The sequence below is a fragment of the Podarcis bocagei genome (assembly GCF_964188305.1).
Source record: "Podarcis bocagei genome assembly, chromosome: Z".
In the NCBI taxonomy this organism is placed as follows: domain Eukaryota; kingdom Metazoa; phylum Chordata; class Lepidosauria; order Squamata; family Lacertidae; genus Podarcis; species Podarcis bocagei.
Window position 1 is genome coordinate 45,148,863 of NC_138140.1, and position 17,344 is coordinate 45,166,206.

A 17,344-nucleotide genomic window follows, 5' to 3' on the forward strand; every position below is an offset into this window, starting at 1 on the left:
GACAGAAAAGTGGGTTTCCAGTTGGAGAAATCGAAACTGGAGACGGAGCTGCTAGAACCAAAGACTAAGGTACTTTCGAGGATGTATGACTTGCTGCTTAAATGGAACACACAGGATGAGACAGTTAAATCTGCTATGATAAAATGGGCACAGGATGTGGGACACAACATTATGTCTGAAGACTGGGAAAGGTTATGGAACACCGGTATGAAATTCACGGCATGTAGTGCCTTGAAAGAGAACATTATGAAAATGGTATACCGGTGGTACATGACTCCAGTCAAGTTGGCTAAAATATATCATCTTTCTGATAATAAGTGTTGGAAATGCAAGGAGGCAGAAGGGACATTCTTTCACCTCTGGTGGACCTGCCCGAAAGTAAAGGCCTTCTGGGAAATCATACATAATGAGCTGAAAAAGGTATTTAGATATACCTTCTCTAAGAAACCAGAGGCCTTTCTCTTGGGCATGGTGGACCGGAAGGTGCCAAAGAAGGACAGAACCTTGTTTATGTATGCAACCACAGCAGCTAGGATTCTCATCGCTAAGTTCTGGAAAACACCAGATTTACCCACACTGGAGGACTGGCAGACGCAGTTGATGGACTATATGGAGTTGGCAGAAATGACTGGCAGAATCCGAGATCTGAGCGAAGAAACTATGGAGGAGGACTGGAAAAAATTTAAGGACTATTTGCAAAAACATTATAAGTTGTTTGAATGTTAAGATAGCGCACGATTAAGAAATGTTATGTCTCCGCAATTTATTTTAAGAAATGATAAAGTAAGTATTGACAGAAAAAACGAGAAATATTTGAAACAAATTATTATGTTTATTAAGAATGTCAAAACTAAATTACAATTTTTTGAAATTGGTAACATAATACATTTAAAGGTATAATAAGATGGGAAATAAGATAACAAATTGCTGAACTGGCTAGAACAATGAATGCAATGCTGAGAGGATGCGAGGAGGTCCAAATGTGAATTGCTGAAAGATGTTAAGGAAAGTTTCATAACATTTTTTCTTGTTTTTATATATATATATAAAAAATGTTTCTTGTATGTTGCCATGTAAACAAATTTGTAAATCCATGAAAAGAAACGCAATAAAAAATCTTTATAAAAAAAAAAAAGAACCACTCCTGAAAAGGGTGGCATCAGCAAGGTTTTGGAATACAATTAGAACTGGACTTGTGTGTGGTAATTCGTTTCTATGGTTTTAACACAAATACTGTGAAATGAAAATAAGTGATTATAAGCAACTCAGCACTTACTCCAGACATATGTGATGGTCTAGTGCAGTGGTTCCCAATTAGCCAAGTACTGCTTTTGAAAATTTTGATAACTCTATGGTAGTTTTTGTTATGCAAATAGTGCCATGGACCCCTTGGGTAGGTTAGACAGATGTCCTGGGGTCTGTGGAACACCAATTGGGAACCACTGGTCTAGTGGTGAACTATGCAAATGAACCGTTACATGGATGCCCCACGGAGGACCTTAAGGTCCATAAATAGCAACACCCTAGAGGTCTCGGGCCCTAAGGAAGTTAGATTAGCCTCAACCAGAGCCAGGGCCTTTTCAACTCTGGCTCTGAACTGGTGGAACTCTCTGTCTCATGAGACCAGGGCCCTGCGGGATCGGATTTCTTTCTGCAGGGCCTGTAAGACAGAGTTGTTGCGCCTGGCCTTTGGCTTGGAGCCAATTTGATTCCCTCCCCCTCTTTCTTTTTTCCTTTCTCCTCCTGTGAAGAGGCTGCATCTTAATGGTTTAATGTTGTATTTTAATCTTGTTTTTTAAGTTGTATTTTAATGAACTTGTTCTTATTATTGGTTGTTAGCCACCCTGAGCCCGGTCTTGGCTCGGGAGGGCGGGGTATAAATAAAAATTATTATTATTATTATTATTATTATTATTATTATTATTATTATTATTATTATTATTATTATGTCATCGTCTCTGTATACTACGAGCCAAGGCGAGTAAGAGGATAAGAAATTTCACTGTCACCTATAATAGCCTACACAGAAACACACACCAAGTAATAGTAATTGAAATTAGTTATTAGGGACTGAATTTTTGCAGAACAAATATCCACCTTAGCAAAAATGTAACTAAAAGCAGAGCTCAATAGTTTGCAAGAAATTAAAAAGAGAGCAATGACAAACATATTTTAAATACCTTTGCTCTGGAAGCAGATGAGTGGACAGGTGAGTGGAAACCTCAGAGCATTTTGTACTGCTTTACTGCTCCAGTGAATGCCAGAGTAGGTAAGCAGAAGGCCAGTATCAGTAAGAAACAGCACTGGGCACAATGCAGATGATGGTTACCAGCACTTTTGCTAGTAGTAATTGAGTTCCCTATTCCATCATAACATTTTGCAAAGATTCATTAACACATCAACCGTCAGAAATGCACTCTAGCAAAATGGAGAGGAAACTGACAGGAAAGAAGAAATAAGAGAGCAATAATAAAAGATATTGTTGTTGTGGCCTCAGGCATATTTTGGGGTTTGGTTGTCAAGCTCAATTTATTTCACTGTTTTACTTTTAATAGCTCACTTAGTTTAACTTCCAGCTAAAACACACAAAATACTTTGGGTGGTAGTTTCTTAGCTGAGGCCTTACTCTATATGGCATTATAAGTTGGGGAGGGACCCCCCTAAACCCTAGAAATGAATAAATGGTGGTGGCAGGGCATTTTTTAAGCTGGAACCCGCAGGAACTCAGCTCTGGCACCTCTCAGATGGGCACCTTTGCCATCCTAAGAGAATGAAGGAGGCATTCATGGTGAGTTCTGGCACCTCTTTTCCTAGAAAAATAGCACTGAATGATGGATTTTGATTATTTGGGATGTGAAGGGAGAAACAGAGGAATTCCTGGGCTACTCTGGCCAAGGAAAACAACCTGGCCAAGCTAGGGCAATGAAAAAACTGAAGATACAGGGTCACTGAGTGCCATTGGCAATGCAAGAGAACTATCCTCCCCACTCCCACCCCAGAGACTGGGGGTTTGGAAGGTTCCCAGGGTAACTGGGTGTGAGGTAACAGGAAGGGAGTGTCTTTAACAAGGTGAGCTGGGAAGAAGAGAGAACAAAAGGAGAGATCCGCCTTGGGCAGGCTGGCTGAAGGCAGGCTGGGGAAAAGGCCTTGGACACAAGTGCTGCACTGCTGTGAGGAATAAGGCCCTCTTGAGATGACCATGCTGTAAGATCTGGACTCCCTCCCTCCCTCCAACCTTAGCTGTAAATATGTGAATAAACTATTTTTCTTAAAGCTACGACAGCCTCCACTGCATTTTCAATTCTCCAAAGGAGCACAGACCCTGGTTCAGGGCCAAGATCACCGGAATCCCGTGCATAGCAGGGATTGGGGGGGGGGCTAGTAACAATATATTGCTGGTAGAGGAGAAACTTAGTAGTAATAGTAATTGCTACTGGGTGGCTTCCAACGGAATAAAGAAAGCAACAACACATCAGTCTTTAAAAGCTTCCCAATACAGGGCTGCCTTCAGATGTCTACAGGAGGTTGCGTAATTGTTTGTCTCTTTGATATCTGATGGGAGGGCATTCCACAGGGCAGGTGCCACTACTGAGAAGGCCCTCTGCTTCAGTTTGCCTTTGAATTCTACAAGGGTGAGAGCAATGACTTTGTATTTATGTTCCTTCTAACTATTGTGTACATTTTACTGTTTTATCTTGCAGGCTACCCAAAACCTAGCTTCTATAAAACAGTAAGGCAAACTTGTGTGCAACGCTTCACTTGAAAAATGTAAGCTGCTGTGATTCTGGCTCATTTGTGAGTCAAAATTACTAATGCCAGATACACAAAGGTTAGAAAACATCCCCAAACTTTATTCTCTATAGAGAGAGCTAACATGTCCCATGCAGAGGAGTCTGAATCCAGACAAATACATAATCAATTCAACAGGTAAAACTAAAGGAAAGAGGGATAGTGATGCTTGTGTTGATTTCTGGGCTCAAGATCACTCATCATTCTCTAGATAATGGAAAACTCTTGCTTGGATTTCAAACAGAGCAATTTTGACATATGAAAAAGAGCAGGAAAATTGTCTGTACTAGACAATTTCATTCTAAAAAATGGAGATACCGTCCTGTATATAGTATGATTAGAAAGGTAATTAAGGAAGCAATTGCTTGCTGTGCTTCAAATCTGGCTGCAAGTGGTAGTATTGCAGAATTAGAGACTAGATGTGGGGAAGAATGCAAACGAGGATACAGCACGACAAAGCAACTGTTTCTTATTCCTTTGTTCTTGAAATTGCAGAGATTACTATCTGCTTGTAGAAGCTGGTAATTACAGGCAACAAAACTTGAAAAAGAATAAAATTATAAAAGGAAATGCATTATTAAAACCAAAGTGAAATAATTCTTTTATCAAATGATATGGGTAAGAGTGGCAACCTCTCAGCAAAGAACCCTCTTCAACTATTTCAACATAGGTTTGTACCACAAGGCCAATTTGGCCATTGGGATGCCCACAACTGGTAGAGCAAACCAAGTTGCCACTGTTTGCATCACAGTGGCGTAGCGTGGGTTGTCAGCACCCGGGGCAAGGCAAGTAATTTGCGCCCCCTAACCCGTGGATTTGCGCCCCCTAACCCTACCCCCCAGATGTTGCGCCCGGTGCAGCTGGCCCCCCCTGCACTCCCCACGCTACGCCACTGTTGCATCAATGAATTTTGTTTGCACTAAAGTGTATGCAAGCAGCATACAAATACATTGGATATAGCCCTTCACATCCACAAGGCCTCCGCAGACATGGTTAAGATCATGGATAATACCCCCAGGATAGTTGTAAAAAAAATAAAAATGATACTGTGCTTCTGCAAAATCACTATCACAGTTCTGCTCTGGTGAACAGAGTTTTACTATCACATGAATGCAGCAGCAGCAAGCTTATTGAATGATAACTTGAAGTTACCAGCTTAACTGGCCATACCCTCCAGCTGCAGGTATTTTATAGGTATCATTACAGCATATTTATCCTACTATTCCTCCAGGTAATTCAGGATGATGCACATGGTTCTACTGCATCTTCACAACAGCCATGGCTCCTTGCAAGTGAACTGACTCTCTCAAAAAGGAGATTTTACAGCCTGCATCTTTGTTAACCCAAAGACTGCACAAGCCTTTTTCGTAAGGAGACAAAGTTCTTTCCTTTTTAAAGTCACTTGTAGATTTTTCTTCTTCTTTGTTTTACTACCAATAGATGGAGATTTGTTTGTTGTAACTTCTGAAAACTCTGTGAGTAAAATATCCACTTATTTGAAAAGCTAAGTGTCTGTGATTTAGTCTAGCCTAAGTATTTTCATGAGGAATGGTTTGTTTAAAAGTGGATGAGGGTGGATGTAAATATAACCAACTTTATGCATGGAACAATCGCCATTGTGCTAACTCTGCTATGAGATAGTAAGAATCTATTTTCCAAAGCTCTCCCTCCAACCTTAAGGTACCAACATATGTTCCTTGTGTAAATCTGTGTAATCATTTACATATGTAGAACAAGGGGGTGTGTTGAGAGGGGAATGAAGCATGGGGAAAGCAACTCACCATTTCCTCTCACTTGGACATGCAACAAACTGTCTACGTGTTCCCAGAATTCTCTCTCTTTGACAAACTTAAGAGCAGAGACGATATAAGTGAACCCCACACAAGAAACACAAACAACACACTTAATCTACTTCATAGATTTCATTTGCTTCCTGAAAGGCTCTCATCTGTTATATGGTATGCATGCACATCTTAACTTAAGTGAGCAGCCCTTCCACAGCAGCAGTGTTATGTGGCCTTTTTTGTACAAGCCCTTCAGCCAATACAAACCCCAGCCATAAAAGATTGATGCTATTGTAATGTAGCCCCTCTATCCATACACAAAACATCTGCTGTTATTTAAAATAACAGGTTTCTTCAAAACACAGGGGTATGGTTGTGCATTTGGAGCAAGAGTTTCCCTTAGGAATCACTGAAGTGTGATAGCTACTGCAGATAAAAGAATTCCTGCCCCAGTCCCTAGGAAACTTCTGTGCCACCCTTTGGGGATACAAATACTGTGGCATTTGCTCTGCCTCTGAATTTACTCACAATACTGTGCTCCTCTTATTTTATAGTGGCTCAGTAGTGACATTAATAATTTTCCATGCAATTTAACTAATCTATTCAGACAGGGAAAGCTGTAAAGATCAGTACAGTGGTACCTCGGGTTAAGAACTTACCGTAATTCATGCTGGACGTCCGTTCTTAACCTGAAACTGTTCTTAACCTCAAGCACCACTTTAGCTAATGGGGCCTCCCGCTGCTGCTGCACCGCCGCTGCGCGATTTCTGTTCTCATCCTGAAGCAAAGTTCTTAACCCAAGGTACTATTTCTGGGTTAGTAGAGTCTGTAACCTGAAGCGTCTGTAACCTGAAGCGTCTGTAACCCAAGGTACCACTGTACTGCCAATGAGTCTCTGCCACCCCACCCCACGCTTTTTCTGCTGCTGCTGCTGCTGTTCTGTTGTTTACACACACACATACAGACACACACAAAACAACCATGTGTAATACTTAAAGCTATGTAGCAGGTAGCTGCTACATTTCTTTCAAATTTCTCCAGGAAATTGATACATATTTTGTCATAAGGACTAGAAGCAGAATGATTGCATTTATGCTTACTGCTTTCAAGAAGAGAAACTGCATTGCCACCCTCAACTAGGTTGAGATTTCTTAAAAACTATTGTTTCATAAGATGAGAAAGGTTGCCTGACAGTTCAAAGCAAGAGGAAAGGAAGTGATGAGAACATGTTTTTAATCACTTAGAAGCCTGAGATTCTGTTACGTGGGTTCTGGGGCCACCTAGGGGAATGCCAGGAAGGCATAAAACACTGTTTAATATGGTTGCATCAGCATTAACCAAGCATTCTCCTTCAAATCAATATCTGAAAAGGCGCAACATCCCCAATCCTTTTAAAGGTCATCTTTATTGATTTGGATTGTTAATTTATTAGGATTTTCAGACTACCCTGGCAAATTACCCAGAGAAGGTACAAAAATTATCTGAACAGACTACTCACAAGTTTTCTAGTGGAATGAATGGCCTGAAGAGAGCAACCATCTGGTGGGAATTTTTAGAGTCAAATGGGATATTTCACAACCTCAATCTCTAGGGACCATATGGGTGAAACTGTCTCATGTGCTCTTCCTACATCTTTGTCCCCACACTGACTTCGTATGAAACCTTATACCCAGGTAACTACATTTACTGACCCAGCTGTGTTTCCAAGACAAGCAGCCAGGAGCTGCTCTAGAATAGCCAGTTCTGATATACAGTATACTTCTTTTGCCCATCGCTTCCACTTCAGTCAATGATGCCAAAGTTCTCTGGGTCCCTTGTCCAAGCTGTATATTTGAGGAGAATGTGTCCTTGTTCAGGATATTCCACAGTGCTGTTGTAGGTTTGGGGGGCAGGGACCCCCTAATCCCTAAAAATTAATAAATGGCATGATTTTGATTATTTGGGATATGAAGGGAGTACAAACTGCTGAGGAATTCCTGGGCTAGCCTATGTAAAATGACTTGGCCAAGCTAGGGCAATGAAAATGACTTGGCCAAGCTATGCAAAAGAACTGTCCTTCCCCTCACCTTGAGGTGTGAACAGACACTGGGGATTTCAAAGGTTGCCAGGGTAACTGGGCATTATGTCACAGGAAGAGTTTGGGGCCTTTGGCAGGAGGCTTAGACTAGATGAAAAAGGCCAGATTGATCTAGGCTGGCTGGCTGAAGGCAGAGTTGGAGAGATCCTTTGGGCTTGTGCTTCACTGCTGGATGTGTGGAGGAGCCCCACTTAAGCTGACCATGTTGTAAGATCTGTACTCCCTCTGTACTTACATCTATACTAAAGGTGTAAATATGTGTCAATTAAACCATATTTCTAAAAGTACGATGGTCTGTGCTGCATCTTGATTCTCTCTGGAACACATACCCTGGAACCCCCTGGAATCTTGCCATTGTTTGGCAGAGATTGGGTGGGTGTGGTGTCTAACTTTTGTAACAGTTCTTTCCCAGGATTCTGTGCCGCTTCCAGCCTGCATGGCATGAGGGCTTTTCTTTGTTCGTTTGTTTGCTTCAAAGTCTGGTGGATGTTCTCTTCTGCATTATTTTCTTGCTGGTAGAGGTGAAATACCTGTGAACCTACTTGGACTCTGAAATCATCATCTGATGCCCTTCTTCGTGTACCTCCTCCCTGAGAGGTCAAGAGGGTGGCAACATGAGCACAGGCCTTTTCTGCATGTCTCCTATTTGTGGCAGTTCGAAATCATGCAGTGCAAGTAGATAAATAGGTACCGCTCTGGCGGGAAGGTAAACGGCGTTTCCGTGCGCTGCTCTGGTTCGCCAGAAGTGGCTTAGTCATGCTGGCCACATGACCCGGAAGCTGTACGCCGGCTCCCTCGGCCAATAAAGCGAGATGAGCGCCTCAACCCCAGAGTCGGCCATGACTGGACCTAATGGTCAGGGGTCCCTTTACCTTTACCCCAGGGATGCTCACTCAGCATCTTCATTATCCATCTTAAGGTGCCAGGCAAAAATGTTCCTCTGCAACTAGGCCTTTGGCTGATTAACATCCTGCATCTTTTTAAATGTTTTTGTAGGAGGGGGTTATTCTTAAATCCCATTCGTTACAGCTACAGTATCTCATCTTCACTCCTTGTTCTCCTCCAATAGTGCCAGCATTGCCAAACACAAAACCAGACCATTACTCTTTCCATCCCTCCTTCAGTTCCTTCAGTCTCTCTCAGTATCTTATTTTATTTATTAGATTTATATACCGTATTTTTTGCTCTATAGGACGCACCCGACCTGCCGCTTCGCTGAAGGGGCGCTGTGCAGAGAGGGGGAGAAAAAAAAATTTCTTGTTCTCCCCCTCTAAAACAAGGTGCATTCTGTACGTTCAAGGTGCGTTCACCCGAAGCCTCCAGAGCACAGCGGGAGTTCCTTGGAAGTTCCTTGGAAGCCTGGAGAGCGAGAGGGGTCGCTGCACACTGACCCCCTCTCGCTCTCCAGGCTTCAGTGAAGGCAACCCAAAGCCTCAGGAGCGTGGCGGGAGTTCCCGCTGAGCTCCGGAGGCTTCGGGTTCCTTTCGATCTGCTGTTTGGGGCTGGCGGGGGGGGGAGCGCTGCTCAAAGACCGCCAGCCTCAAAGACCAGGTCGAGGAGCAGCGCAAAGGCTGTGTGCCGCCTTCGCGCTGCTCCCCGAGCTTGTGGGGCTGGCGGTGGGGGGAAGCACTGCTTTCCCCCACCGCCAGCCTCAAAGACCAGGTCGGGGAGCAGTGCAAAGGCTGTGTGCCACCTTCCCACTGCTCCCTGAGCTTGTGGGGCTGGCAGTGGGGGGAAGCGCTGCTTTGCCCCACCGCTAGCCTCAAAGATCCCTGAAGCCTTCGGAGCGCAGCCCAAAGGAAAAATATGAAGAACAGAGGTTTTGACAAATGGACTACCAAAAATGCGTGAGGCAAACGGTGGAAGTCTTTTAAAAATATTTTAATTAAGATAGATAAGGATATGATGAAAATATGTAACTGGACATAAATATAGATTGGAAATGGCTGTGTATAGTGAATACTCATCTAGTTTTAAAATTCTCATTCTTGATCTTATTTCTTCCTTTTCTTTATCTTCTTCTTGTTCTTTTCTTTTCTATTTTACCTTTCATTTCTTTTCTTTATTGTGAATATTGTTTTGTAGAGGTGCAAATAATTGTAAATATCAGAAGAGGTAAAATGTTTTCTAGTTTTTTATTGGTTACATGTATTTTCCCTTTTTTCTATATTTGTATTTTTTCTAATTTGTACTCAATAAAATTAATAAGAAAGAAAGAAAGAAAGTTCATCACGTGTCCATCTCCTTGTCCCACTTGGCGGCGTCAGGCAACTTCATGTTTTGTCACATGAAATCAAGGAACATGGAGGCCTGCAGTAACCGGCCCAGCCTCTGGAAGTGCCGTGTATGGTAGGAAAGACTCCACAGCTCCTTTGATCCCTTCGTATTGCAAGAGGCTCTCTGGCGTCTCATGCTTGAGGAGGGTTTCCACCACTGCCTGAGCCTCGAGGTAGTTCCGCCAGTTTGTGTTCCACGTGATGGAAAACTTCAACACAGCCTCTGGAAGAAGGGGTTTGGGGAAGACACGTCAGGAAGGAGTGCAAATTGCAGGCAGCGTGGCCACCTTGAACCAACACACCTCTCTTGCAAAGCGTGGCCAGGTCTGGGCACACATCTGACCTGCGCCTTTCTTCAAGGCAGGGAAGCAGATCCAACACCCCCGCACACACCTACTAGAAACAATTAATAATGGGAGGGGTGACTGAGTTTATTCTAGACTACATGGCTTGCAGGAATGGGTTTTATAATATTTATAAAAGTGCAACAACAACAATATGCATTATAATTTCTGCTCTAGTATTACAGAGCTGGTGGAGCTAATTTGAGGCTGTGTACACACCATACATTAAAAGCATTATCGCTTCTCCCCTGTAAGAATCCTGGGAACTGTAGATTACCCTTCTACCACATAGCTACAATTTGTAGCACCCTTTACAAACTGCAATTCCCAGGATTCTTTGGGAGAAATGTGCTTTTAATGCCTGTTTTTCCTGCAGCAGGCATGCTCAGCTACCCCTCTGGAAGCTCACTCCCACAGAAAGCTGTGACGGCCACCAACTTGGATGGTTTTATGCAGGAAAGGCTATCAATGGCCACTAGGCACGATGGCTATGCTCTACCTCCACAGTCAGTGGCAGTAACGTTTGTGAATAGTTGTTGCTGGAAGACGCAGGAAGGGAATACAGAATGCTCTTGTTTCCACAGGCCTCTGGTTGGCCCCTGTGAGAACAGGGTGCTGGACTAGACAGGCCAATGTGGCCTCATCCAGCAGGCACTTCTTATGTCCTTACGTGGTTCAAGGGTAGAGATTGTGAGAAGGCATCTCCCAAAGCAATCCCACCCCGCAAATAGCTTGGGAGCCTTCTTGCCTCTAGCCTAGCCCTCACCCCTTTTCCTGTTTCCGCTGGAGTCTTCTTTTGCTTGCCACGCCTGCGGGCTCTCTTCCGGCCAACGCTGCCAATGACAGATCTTAAAAACTTGAGGTCGGTGAGATTCGGCAATCGCAGCACCTTGCGCCTGCTGGACCTCCTGAGCGGAGCGGGCTGTGTCTTGCTCCTCGTGAAGTAGAGTGAAATGTGAGGAGTGTTGCAAGCCGGTGCAGAGGCAGAAGGTCTGGCCGAAATGGTAGAGCACGGCTTCTCTGTCAGGGGCTTCTTCCTAACCCAGTGGAACACCAGTATCATACGCCTCTTAGATGGGTTGGACATGCTGAAGAAGGTGCTGGAGGCCTAAGGACCAGGGTGACTTCAAAGCGGAGGATGCAGCAGGCAGTTCCCTATCAATGGTGCCAAATCCAAGCAAATGTTAGCTCCAGTACTGTTAAATCGATCCAGCAATTATGAACGTTAAAGAAGGGATTAATTCCTCAGGCAGCATGAAAAGACTTTCTGTGGCTTTTGAATAGATGGGAGCCCCCAACTACTGCCACTGTTGACAACCTGTTGCCCCTTCACTCTGCCTGAATGGGTTATGTCACAATGGTTCCTTCATCAGGTGTTTGTGAGCATGAAAATGCTGTTGGGAGTTTCAGCAATGAAGGCTCAGGCATAACATACCGTTTGAAAGTCTGAACATTTCCTCTTTTTTTATTTAACAAAATTTATATACCTCTTTTATAATTTATATACAAATTATTTGGCGAGTAAGTTAAAAATATACTGTAGTTTATTCACTTAGAGGCTAGTTTCCATACTTTATTCCTTCTTATGCTTCTGTCCCACCTTTCCTCCACAGAGCATACACACTTCAGCCTCCACCTTCTCCATTTTATCCTGACAGCAATATAGCTCAGTGGTAGAACAACTGCTTAGCATGCAGAAGGCATCAGGCCCAGTCCCCAGCATCTCCTGGTGGGACTGGGAGCGCTCCCTCTGCACTTTGGAGGCTTCGCGTTGCTATCGCTGAAGCCAAGGAGCCTGCATTCGCTCCATAGGACGCACACACATTTCCTCTTAATTTTTGGAGGGGGAAAAGTGTGTCCTATAGAGCAAAAAATACGGTACTACCCTTCATCACAAGATCTCAAGGCGCTTCACAAGATAAAAATATAAAGTAAAAGCACAAATAAATAGTTAAAACAAAAACAACACAATAATGACACACACACTGCAAAAACATTTAAAAGGCTGTAGAATGTTAATCAGCCAATGCCAGGTTGAAGAGGCACCTCAAGATATATAATGAAGACGCCAGACAAATCTCCCTTACACCAGAATGAAACAGATTAAAAAACCTCAAAGCTATCCAAATTCAAAGCTCATGTTCTTGGATTATGGACTCTAGAATATTCTTTAAGGACTTCCTGACTTTCCACAGAGGACTGAAGGGCAATGAATAGGCAGGTTTAGTCCTAACAACTAGGGAAACAGACCTGCAAGTATTCAGTGTATTCAGAAGCCAACATGAACTGCCTGCAGTTTTTTCAGCATGCACTGAGGTGAAATTTGTAGCATTCATCTCTGGCTATCTCTGGACTGTTATCCTCCCTAATTATCCATTGCCTTTGTGCAGCTAGTTTCCAATTAGAAATGAAACATTTTCTCTTCATCAACTACAAATTCTGGAGTCTGAATCAGAATATGTTGATTCAAGACACTGAGGGATAGCATGAGTCTCTTAATCTCAGGATAGTGGGTTCAAGCCTCACATTGGAGAAAAGATTCCTGCATTGCAGGGGTGTTGGACTAGATGACTCTCATGGTCACTTCCAACTCTACAGTTCTATGATTCCATGAAGTATTGAAGCCAACGGTGGGGAACATCAAATTGCAATGGGCTTCACTGGAAAAAAGAAAGGTACAATTTACAGGGAGCATGGAAATACTAACTCTCAGTTAGTACCCTTGCCTTCCAAGGGTAAAATAATTTAAAATGCAGAATGAACATTCCATTCACAGCAGGTATCTTAATGTCTTTTTTAAAAAAAGCAGTAATGAGAAGACATGATCAGTACTTTTGAGGTCAGCATCTCTGACTGTGGATACAGAGGACTTAATCTTTATCCTACCATATCTTTAAAAATATTTTCAGCTAGCAGCTACAGAGGACATTCTCAGTTGCTTCTGGAAGAGGACATAATAATGAGTAGAGGAAGGAGAACTCATGGTAATGAGTTCTTCTTCCTGCGCAGATTACCTCAGCATGAAGCCAAGGATAAAAGAAAAAGTGGTGCTGAAGGCTACAGTTATTTCTCAATCAGCGAATTTGCAAAATCTGATGACTTTCCCACATATTATTTCTCAATCAGTAAATGTGCAAAATCTGATGACTCTCCCGCATCTTTCCAAAAGCCGAAGGACAATTATGAATATCTGAGGTATATATCTTTAAAAGCAGCCTGCAGTGTTACCCCAAAGAAGCCCTTTCTTTCAGCAGTTTGAACCCCAGTGCTACAAATGGGCATCATGGTACCCTCCAAATGTTGTGGCTCAGGTTTATGAGAATTGTAGTCCACAGCACCTGAAGGGCACCACTTTGCCTACCTCTGTTGTCCTGTACTGTTGAAATAAAAAAAAATCCAAATTAATTTAATTTTTAAAAGACAAATAGCTTTTCCTGCTCTCACCTGAATTCCCCGCTGCATCTCTAATAGTGTGAGCCAGGGCTTTTGCCAACTTAGGCAAGGCAAGAGAGACAGAATTCTTCTTTCCTTTTGTTAAATTAAATACTACTGGCTTCAAAGAAACCTTTGGAAGATGTGAACACACAAAAAAGTCTGTCACTCGTTCACTCCATTTCCCTTTACCTAATACAGCTGTTTTACCCAGGAACTTTTACTGAGACACAACATTCCTAACCTCATCCCTAATCTTAAAACTCTCTGCCTTATACTACTGATGAACAATCTCAAAATTACACTATGAATTAAGGTTACAAATAAGCAGTAATTGTTAAAGGATTATTTTGTTGCCTTCTGTAAATGAAAATGCATTTTCCAGCTTCAGACACAACAACATACCAAGACTACTTATAAAATCAGACTTATGCAATAGTATAGTTCTGAATAACTTAACTGTTTTGACTTTTGATATCTTGGCGTATCTTCCTGGATATTTAATCAGGAAAAAATCAAGTACTGAGTAGATTCAACAAAAACATATCTTCCATTCCTGCATTGCAGGGGGTTAGACTAGATGACCTTTGGGTTCCTTCCAATTCTACAATTCTATGGTTCTATGATTCTATTCATATCAGAGTTGAGACTTGATATATATTAAATAGGCATTGTCATAGCAAATTATGTAAGCAAAAACTCAATTTCTTCCTTTTTAACACATCATATGTAGATAGAATCAGGTAACATTTAAGATATGCAGATACTGACTAAATCTATGTACATTCAAGTCCACAAAATAAACAGATAGTTTCTGTAACTACTAGAACTTCATATTGACTTGTCTTACATGGCTACAGTGGTGCCTCGCAAGACGAAAAGAATTCGTCCCGCGAGTCTTTTCGTCTTGCGATGTTTTTCGTCTTGCAAAGCACAGCCCATCGCAACTGCGCCTCTTCAAGCGGCTTTAAAAAAAAGCGCAAGATGTTTTCGTCTTGCGAAGCAAGCCCATAGGGAAATTCGTCTAGTGAAGCAACGCAAAACCGAACAACCCTTTCGTCTAGCGAGTTTTTCGACTTGCGAGGCATTCGTCTTGCGGGGCACCACTGTATTGTAAAGATTGCAGTGGACCCTGAAGAAGAACAGATTTAACATTTAAGCCCTGGCATAATGCAGAGGGTCTTACTTTCAATCAGGGCTGGCAAGATGAGGCAACTGCCTCAGGCGGCAGGATCCACATGGTGGCAGCAACAGCTGTTTCGCGCTCCTTGGAGGCTGGATCTGGTCCCCCATGCCACATCTACAGTGGTCTCTTGGTGACTAGGAGGCACTGCTGGTCTCCTCCACCCTTGCCCCCAATGTAGATCTTGGTTCCCCCCTTGCTCCCAATGTAGATCTTCACTTACCCCTTCTTGCCTGGCAGCAGGAAGACGCATTTTGTGGTTTCCCTCAGGTGACAAAATCTCTTGGGCCACTCCTGCTTTGGACACATGGTACACAACAGTTTGGTCAATTGCAATAACAAAAGAATTAAATAATCAAATGAAAGTTACTCAAGGCAAGTCAGCTCACTTTTCCTTTTACAGTATGGTTACCAGATTTTTTTCAATGAATCCAGGGACACATTTTTTTATTTTATTTTTTGGAAGCTGAGTAGCAACAGGGAGTCAGTAGTGGGGACGGTGAGGCAAAAGACCCTGGGCTCAAGCACACATGCATATTGTATAAAGGTGCAAAGCCCTTCTATCGCACCCTATGAAACATAAATGCAGTTTTTTAAAAACTGGACAACATTGTGCTGCCCGCCCGTGACTCCCGAGTCTCCCCTGATCTCCTGCCCCCTTCCTCCTCTGACTGATTAGGGGAGGCTCAGGAGTCACGGGTGGGCGGCTGCTGCCCAGTTTTTTTAAAAAAACTCTGCACATTTATGTTTCACAGGGTGCAAAAAAGGGCTTTGCACCTTGCCTGGCAGAGAAACCATGCGCCTTGCACCCCTCCTGGGCAACACCCGCCCGCCCGCCTGTGACTCCCAAGCCTCCCCCGATCTGTCAAAACAAAGGGGGAAGGGGGCAGGAGATCTGTACCGCCAGACGTCCCTGGTTCCCCTTTGGCAGTGGCAGAGGCAGCAAGCAGCTCCCGAAGCCAGCCAGAGCCAACTGCGCTACCAGGCTGGCTCTGGCTGCTGAGGCTGCCACTGCTACGTTTCCTGGGGACAGATTTGCAAATCTGGGGACATTCCAGGGATGGAATTTGTCCGGGTACAGATTTGCAAATCCGGGGACTGTCCCTGGGAACAGGGAACATCTGGTAACCCTATTTTACAGCATTTGGTAACCGTTTCTAGACTAGGTGAAAACAGAAGACCACAAAAGATCACCACCACACTCTCATTTAAGCTTGTAGAATGGTTTCTTGAATTAAGCCAATACAGACATATGGAACATTCATAACTTTTATTCTTGTAGCATGTTGTGTCGACTAATATGTTGTAATGTTCTTTGTTGGTTGTATAATTCTTTTGACCTAAAAATGAATAAAAACATGTATATAAAAAAATGAAAGTCCTGGCTGGATCAGGCCCTTGGCCCACCTAGTCCAGCATTCGGTTCACAGTGGCTGCCAAGGTGCCTATGGGAAACCCACAAGCAGAACCTGAATGCAATAGTCAGCGCTTTTCCTGCTTGTGATTACCGTACTAGTCATTGGTATTCAGAGGCATATTGTCTCCATCAGTGGAGGCAGCCATTGTGGCTAGTAGCCTTATCCTCCATGAATTTTTCTAATCCCCTTGTCAAATCCATCACTACATCTTGTGGCAATGAATTTCAAAGTTGAATTTCAATGTTTGTGGAACGTACTTTGCTTTGTCTCCCCTAACTCTTATCTGTCTATCTGATTACTAGAAATCTGTATCTACAAACTCACACATATGATTACCACGTTCACCCTTGGCCAAACCTCCATTTTTCTCATGCTGGTTGGGTGTTGCCATTTAACACTCTTACACAGCTCCTCAGCTTATCCAAGTGAAGGGTTGTTACTTCATCCTGGCCATCAAATGATCAGTCTGATGATCATGGACTTACATTGGGGTGCTGGGTTTGGTGGAGAGGTTTAAATCTGCCCAACCTGGTGCAATATAGTTGCCACCAAGATCTGTGGGGTCTTATCTTGTGGGGTGCAGAAAAAAAAAATCCTGGGAGTGCTGCATCAGACCTGTGCCAGGGGTTATTCATGCCTACATTATATAAATATTAATAATAATAATCAATAACGTTATTACTAATCGTTATAAGAGAGAACTCTACAACTAGGTCACATTTCAGCAACTTGCACTATGTCTAGATCAGATATATAACAGTGAAATAAATCCATACACTGTTTAAAATCCTTATTCCCCTGGAAGGGGGTTGCCATGCTGTGAATGCACGACCTGATTCTGTCGCGGGGCTACGGCCGTCTGCAAAGGATAGCTACACGGCAGGGAATGAAGACGACAAAATCTCTCAACCTGGCCTACCTCGCAGGGCAGTTGTGAGGACAGACGAAGAGGGGGGATACGCCTTAGCACGACGCCATGGCCGATTAAAGCGAAGCGAAGCTGCTAAATAAAACTCTTCCCTGCAGGCGCTGCTCGCCATT

At 43.2% G+C, this 17,344-nt stretch overlaps 1 long non-coding RNA gene across 1 annotated transcript in view; it reads right to left on the reverse strand.

Moving 5' to 3' along the window:
• Positions 1-17,311, reverse strand: part of LOC308578594 — a 149,789-nt gene extending 132,478 nt beyond the window's left edge. Inside the window, exon 1 of the long non-coding RNA XR_014004009.1 lies at positions 17,223-17,311. This is a non-coding gene — a long non-coding RNA (uncharacterized lncRNA). The remainder of the gene's footprint in view (positions 1-17,222) is intronic.
• Between the last annotated feature and the right edge of the window lie 33 nt (positions 17,312-17,344).